We start from the raw sequence: 6,067 nt of genomic DNA on the forward strand, positions 1-6,067 counted from the left end.
TCTCCCGGGGTGCCGAGTCCCGGCCCGGCCGCGGCCCCGCTGCCCCCGGGCTGCCACTTCGGGGACCCCCCAGTGGGGCCCAGCCACAGGATGGGGGGAGCCGGGTGTGGGGGACCCCGTGCTGTGTCCTGGGCAGTGGGCTGTGGGGCTCCGTGCTGCCCGGTGCACCCTCCTGGGTCCCCCAGCTCCTTTGGCTGGGGTGGAAGCAGCACCCCCACCTGCTGGCATCCCCCCCCGGACCCCCCCCAGACCCCGCTCCTGCCAACTCGCACCCAGGTCCCGCAGCTCTGCCGGCTGGGGCATCACACCTCGGTCCCTTCCCGCCACCCCGCTGTCCCTGCCAGCTGCACTGCCGGGGCCAGACCAGCGTGCGAGGGCATTCCCATGTGGCCCTGGCAGCGTGCCTGCGCCGGACCCAGCTGTCGGGGTGGCAATTGCCCCAGGATGCCGCGGGAGGTGGGATCATGCTGCTGCCGTGCTTCAGCCCTTGGTGTCTTTTTATTTTCCAGCGGGTGCCGGAACGACACGAGGCAGCTCCATGCCCTTCCCTCCCAGCGCCTGAACCCACCGGCGACCCTCAGCAGGTGAGAAACAGGGGCCTGGGGAGCGGACCCTGTGTCTGCGGCCCCATTGGCTGGCTGGCTGCAGCCATCCTGCACCCACCAGCTCCCTCTGAGCAGAGGGATCGTCCTGGGGCTCTGCCCCATCCCGGCACATCCCTGCAGGCGGCCCTGCCTCGCGGTGCAGAGCTGCCGCTGAGGGGTTCACACCCGCGCGGCGCTTGCCAGGAGCCGCCATGTGCTGGGCTGGGTGGTGAGCGGTGCTGCCCGCTTGCGAAACGCTGCCAGGGGTTGAGCAACGCCAGGCACGGGTCCAGCCCTGCTGCTCTCCCACTCAACGCTGGTGTAGGCTCCCACGGCCCCAGAGCAGGGACTGCGCTGCCCTGAGTCAGGTCCCTGGGGTGGGGGGAGCAGCAGGTCTGGGGGGTCACGGCGCCTGTGGCTGCCCCTGAGCCACTTGGGGCAGGCAGGGAGGCGGGCAGAGCCGGTCCCCAGGGGCAAACGGGGCTGCCCCACACCCCTCCTGCTGGAGCGACCCCCTGGTCTCTGATCTGATGTCAGGAGACAGGATTGCTCCAGCGGGGAATTGCGTCGGCGGCTTGGTGGTGGTTCCCAGGGCTGCAGGGAGGGGTCTGTCCCCCCCCATGCAGCGGCTTTGGGCATGGGCTGTGGGGTCCTACCGGGGATCAGCCCTGAGGCTGGTGGGGGCCACGCGGCCCCGCTGTCGTGCCCTTCGGGGTCGCTGCACCGCTTCAAGCAGCTGCCAGGAGCGCGGGATTTGATCGCCCTAACAACCCTCCTGGCACCGGTGCCTGCGCCTCCCCGCAGGCAGCCCTTCCGCCCCGGCCCCCGCGGGGCCTGGCCTCCTCCAGGACCGGGGGCCAGGAGCAGGGCTGGCCCCGAGCCCAGGCAGGGGCTGCGCCGGGTGGGCTCTGCCCCATGCCCCTTCGCTGCCCCCCAGCCCCCTGGGTGCTGCCCTGCGCTGCTGAGGGAGGACTCCGGCTGCCCCCTCCCTCGCTGCCCGCTGCCCTCCTGCCTGTACCTGGCAGGTGCTGGGTCCTGCCCGGCCACATGCCCTCCTGAGGGACGCTGCTGTCGGTGTCTGTAGGTGAAGACATATGGCGAGGCCACCTCTTGGGGGGGTCCTTGCACCGATAAGGGACACCCCGTGGCTTGCTGTCTCTCCCTGCCCTGCTTTGCTCCACACCGCTGCAGCAAGAGCAGTGAGAGTGCTGCAGGGTGGGCTCAGGGGTCCCCAGGGCAGGCAGGGATGTTGCAGGGGACAGGGGTGGCAGGACCGTCCCCCATCCTATCCCTAGGACGTCCCCTGCAACATCCTAGTGACGGGATGGGGGGTGGTCCAGCTCAGCCCTGCAGCAGTGACCCCCTGCCCGGGGATGCTGGCCCGGCCAGCAGAAGGGAGGGGGCCGTGGGAGCCGCTGCCTGGCTGGGTCCCCGTGCTGAGCTGCGGGGTGAGGGGGGGGTCTGGCTGCCGTCCTCTGTGCAGCCCTCTCAAGTGCAGCCCTGTCATTAGAGGGGACCGGGTGGCCGCAGGGACCAGGCTGGCTGCCCGAGGACGCCGCGCTGGGGCTTGCTAGGGGCGCCAAGGCTGGCGGGGACACATGAGCTGCCCCCAGGTCCTCCTCGCTCTCTGCCCCACATCTACCTGCCCCACAGCCCTCGCCCAGCGTGTCTTGCTGCCTGTCCCCTTGCAGGACCCTGAGCCCCGTGCCTGCGCAGGCGAAGCCCCTGGCGCCCGCTCCTGCCTGCGCTCATGGGGCTGTGGGGTTGTGTCCCCCATCACGTCCCTCCCCTGTGACCCCCCTGACCCCCTGGGCCGGCTGCTCCATGGGGCAGGAGCGCGGCCTCTCCGTTGGCGCTTGCCTGTCCCCGGCCGCCGGCACTCGCCGCTGGCTGCCCCCGTGCCCAGCGGGAGCCGCAGCCCAGAGGTGGGGCTGCCCGAGGAGCGGTTCTGGGACTTGGCACCGCTGCTCTGTTTGGATAAAGTGGCCTGGTGCAGGCTTGCTGAAACAAAGACTCTCGCTGCTGCCGCCGCCGCTGCTGATTTTTTTCTTCTGTGCCGGTATAAAAGCTCCCGGCAGCGGCCGGTGCTCGGCAGCTCACGGCACAGTGGGGCAGAGAGCGGCTGCCCGCTGCCCCCGGCCCTGCTCCGGCCCCACAGCAGAAGGCAGGAGCTCAGCCCACGGGAGAGGGAAGCCGGAGCGGCCGCGCTGGCCGGGGGCCCCTCTTCGTCTCCTGCTGGTGCAGGTCCCCATCCCGAGGGACACACTCCGGCCGGACAGACACCCGGCAGCCTCCGTGGGAAGCCGGCAGCAGCGGGAGTGCAGCTGGAGCCGCAGCCTTGCTGCGTTGGTGGGCGATGGGGTGAGTGGGGCAGAGCCGCCTGCCCATCCCGAGGCCGGTGGGGGACGGGGAGCGGTGCAGCTGGGCTCACACCTCCCCGGTCCCCGGGCAGCCGTGGGTGGGTGGGTGTATGGCCCCCAGCCCTGCCATGGGTGACAGCGTGGAGGCCTGTGCCCGGATCTCCCCGGGGCCCCAGGACCCCCATGGCAGCCACCAGGGATCAAGGGGTCAGTGCTGGCACGTGTCCCCAGGGTGGCACACGGAGCCCCGCACCGCGGCATGAGGGCAGTGGGTCCGTGGGGGGGAGGCAGCTGTGCCTGCCCCTTCCCAGGGCTGGCATGGGGACAGCAGTGGGGACCGCCGGCTGGGGCAGCAGGAGCCTCTCACGGGGGTCTGGTGCCAAATGGGGGGTCCTGGCCTCTCCGGGGCTGCGCCGAGCGTGCCGTGGCGGTGGGGTGGTGGGGGGCTGGCAGCTGTGGTGGGAGGGAGCATGCTGCCAGGCCACATCGTGCGGGGTCCGTGGGGCAGCCCCTGCCCGGGGCTGTTGTGCCTGCCCTGCCTGCCATCCCCCCCTCCTGGCCGGTCCCCGGGTGCGGCGGTGGCACCGGCGTGGGCGTGGAGCCGCGCAGTGCCGTGATTCATCTCCCGGATCCGGCGGTTTCGAGGTCATGGGGGGGGGGGTTGGGGGAAGGATATTTTTGGTGGCGGCTTCTAAAGTTGCAGTGTCTAGAAAACCTCTGCCGGGTTGGGAGCCGTGCCACGGGTGGCGTTGTCCTGGTCCAGCTGTGTCCCACGGTGGCTGCCGTGGCAATGAGGGGGGTGCAGGACCCCAGCCCCCCTCTGCCAGGTGGGCATCTGGGAGGCGCTCAGGGCGGTGGGATCTCCCGGGGGTCTCCTGGAGCAGCCAAGTGAGCTGGGCAGGAGGGAGCGGGAGCAGCTGGCCTGTGCCGTGCAGACCCCGTGGAGCCGGGTGGGGGGACTGGCGCTGGGCTCCCTGGCTGCGCAGGGGTGGCTGCACCGCCTGCCTGGAGCCCCCCGCCTTCGGCAGCTTCCGGTCCTTGGGCATGGGTGCTGCCCGGGAAGCAAGGGACTGCTGGGGGCTCTGGGTGGTCTCTGGTCCTTGGTGGACAGGCAGGGGAGCTTGAACATGCCACTGAGGCCCCCCTTGGCGCTGCTCCCCATTTTGGGGTGCAGGGAGCTGGGGCTGGGGCTTGTGCTATGCCCGTGCAGGTGGGAGGCCGGTGCACGGCTGGTGTACGGCCACCATGGGTGCCGGCAGCGCGTGCTGGAGCTGCCGGGTGGTGCAGCGGCACCTGGGCACCATCGGGGTGCGGATGCAGCTCTGCCTCGGGTGCTGCCCATGGGGGCGCGGGTGCTGGTGCAGCCGCAGGGGCAGTGACGGTGCCGGACCGGCTCTGCTGGGGCCGGCTCTGGGCTCCCACACCTGGGACATGGAAGCCCCAAGGAGCAGCGCGGTGAGTGTGGCTGTGCCAGATCATCCTCTCCCTTCTGCTGGCGCAGGCTGGGCTGTGCCTGAGGAAGCCATCCCGGCGGGAGCCTGGGTTCCGGGCAGTCCCTGCCGTGGTGAGGGTCTGTGCAGGCAGCGGGTCTGAATGGCACACGGGGACAGGGCTCTGCTCCCCTCTGCCACTGCGGCACAGGCCTGGGGGAGCCGGCTGTGGACAAGGAGCCGTCGTAGGCGCTGGCTTTAGCCTGGGCAAAGCCTGCAGGCTGTGCTTCTGATGGCAGCTGGTGGCAATGGGGGGAGCCCATCCTGCCAGCCTGTGGGCAGGGAGTGTCACCCCATGGTGGCTGAGCACCGTGGCCGTGCACCTCCCCTGCTCAGGTGCTTCAGGACCCCGTGCTGCAGCAGGACAGGCTGCGGCAAGTGCCCACAGCAGGGCAGGGTGGCCCGTGCCGGTGTCCCCAGCACTGGCTGAGGAGCCCAGGGATGCTCCTGTGCCTGCCGGGGAGCTGGGAGCTGCTGCAGCATCACTGCTGGCAGTGGGTAAAGATGGCAGTGGTAGAACAGGGGGGGACGACAGGCCTGGGGGGCACAGAGACCCCTGGGGCAGCCGTCCTCATCCCTGGGCTGGGCTGTGGGGCAGGGGGGCTGCATGGCCAGGGCCCCTCACTCCACCTTTCTGTGGGGCCGGCACGCAGCCTCGCTGTGCCGGGCAGGCTGGGGAGCATGGGGCACGTCTGCCTGGCATGATGGGCCCAGCCTGACCTGCGCCAGGCTCACCCTGCTGCAATTTCACCTGGAAATTGGGCACAAGCAGTTCCCGGGGGGCAGCTGCCAGTGGGAGGGAGGCAAGGGACGCGGTGCCTTCTCCAGCACCGGGAACCGGGGCTGCAGATATGGCTCCGGCTCCTGACCAGACGTGGCACCGCCAGCCTCACCTCCGGCTGTGGGCACAAATGCACGTGACACACACGTGTGTGTGTGTGTGTGCTGATCCTGCATCGGGGACCTGCTCCTGGCACTGCCGCTGCTGACCTGTCCCCAACCCGGGTGACGTGGTGTGAGGAGGCACAGTGCTGCCAGCAGCACTGCCACAGGGGAGCAGGCAGCTGGGCTCTGGCCGGACCCTGCTGCCCCGGCGCTCCCCCACTCCCCATCCCATCTCTGCCACTGGCTTTTGGGTCCGTGCTGCGGACGGGGATGTCCCTCTGTGGACAGGCTGCCCAGGACGGGGACACCCCAGTTGCGGAAGGGCTGGCGGCGGCGTTGCCTCACTTCCCACCTTGCTCAACCCGCCACCAGCCCAGCCTCGCCTCCCGGCCCACCCGGTGCCGGCGGTGGGTCCTGGGGTGCGCGGACCCCGTGGGGCAGCCCCCACGGTACGGGGCGTGGGGCTGGGCCCTCTAATCGCCTCAGCGGATCAGGCGGGCAGGCCGGGGCCGGTCCCAGGAATGCGACTCCGGCACTGGTGGGAGCCGCCGAGCCGGCTCGCGCACAGGCACTGATGGGAGCCAGCCGGTAATTAGCGGCGCGGCACGGTGTTGGCAACCCGTGGCCGTATCTGTGGACCTGCCCCGCTTATCGGAGCGGCCTGTTCCTTTGCACAAGGGGCCATTGTGCTGCGCCGCCGGACCGGGGAGGCCGCACGCGGGGCGCGGTACGGCATGGCCGGCGCTGC

The 6,067-nt window shown here is 70.9% G+C and overlaps 2 protein-coding genes across 2 annotated transcripts in view; one reads left to right on the plus strand and one right to left on the minus strand.

Annotated features, from left to right (window-relative positions):
* The window catches only part of CDK5 (cyclin-dependent kinase 5), a 9,293-nt gene that overhangs the window by 2,951 nt on the left and 275 nt on the right, over positions 1–6,067 (minus strand). The window lies entirely within an intron of this gene.
* SLC4A2 (solute carrier family 4 (anion exchanger), member 2) overlaps positions 509–6,067 on the plus strand; it is a 17,384-nt gene continuing 11,825 nt past the window's right edge. The window contains exon 1 of the mRNA XM_010562158.1: positions 509–584. The gene's annotated coding sequence lies outside the window, so the exon portion shown is untranslated. The remainder of the gene's footprint in view (positions 585–6,067) is intronic.

Source organism: Haliaeetus leucocephalus, unplaced genomic scaffold (assembly GCF_000737465.1).
Source record: "Haliaeetus leucocephalus isolate CR32 unplaced genomic scaffold, Haliaeetus_leucocephalus-4.0 Scaffold0, whole genome shotgun sequence".
In the NCBI taxonomy this organism is placed as follows: domain Eukaryota; kingdom Metazoa; phylum Chordata; class Aves; order Accipitriformes; family Accipitridae; genus Haliaeetus; species Haliaeetus leucocephalus.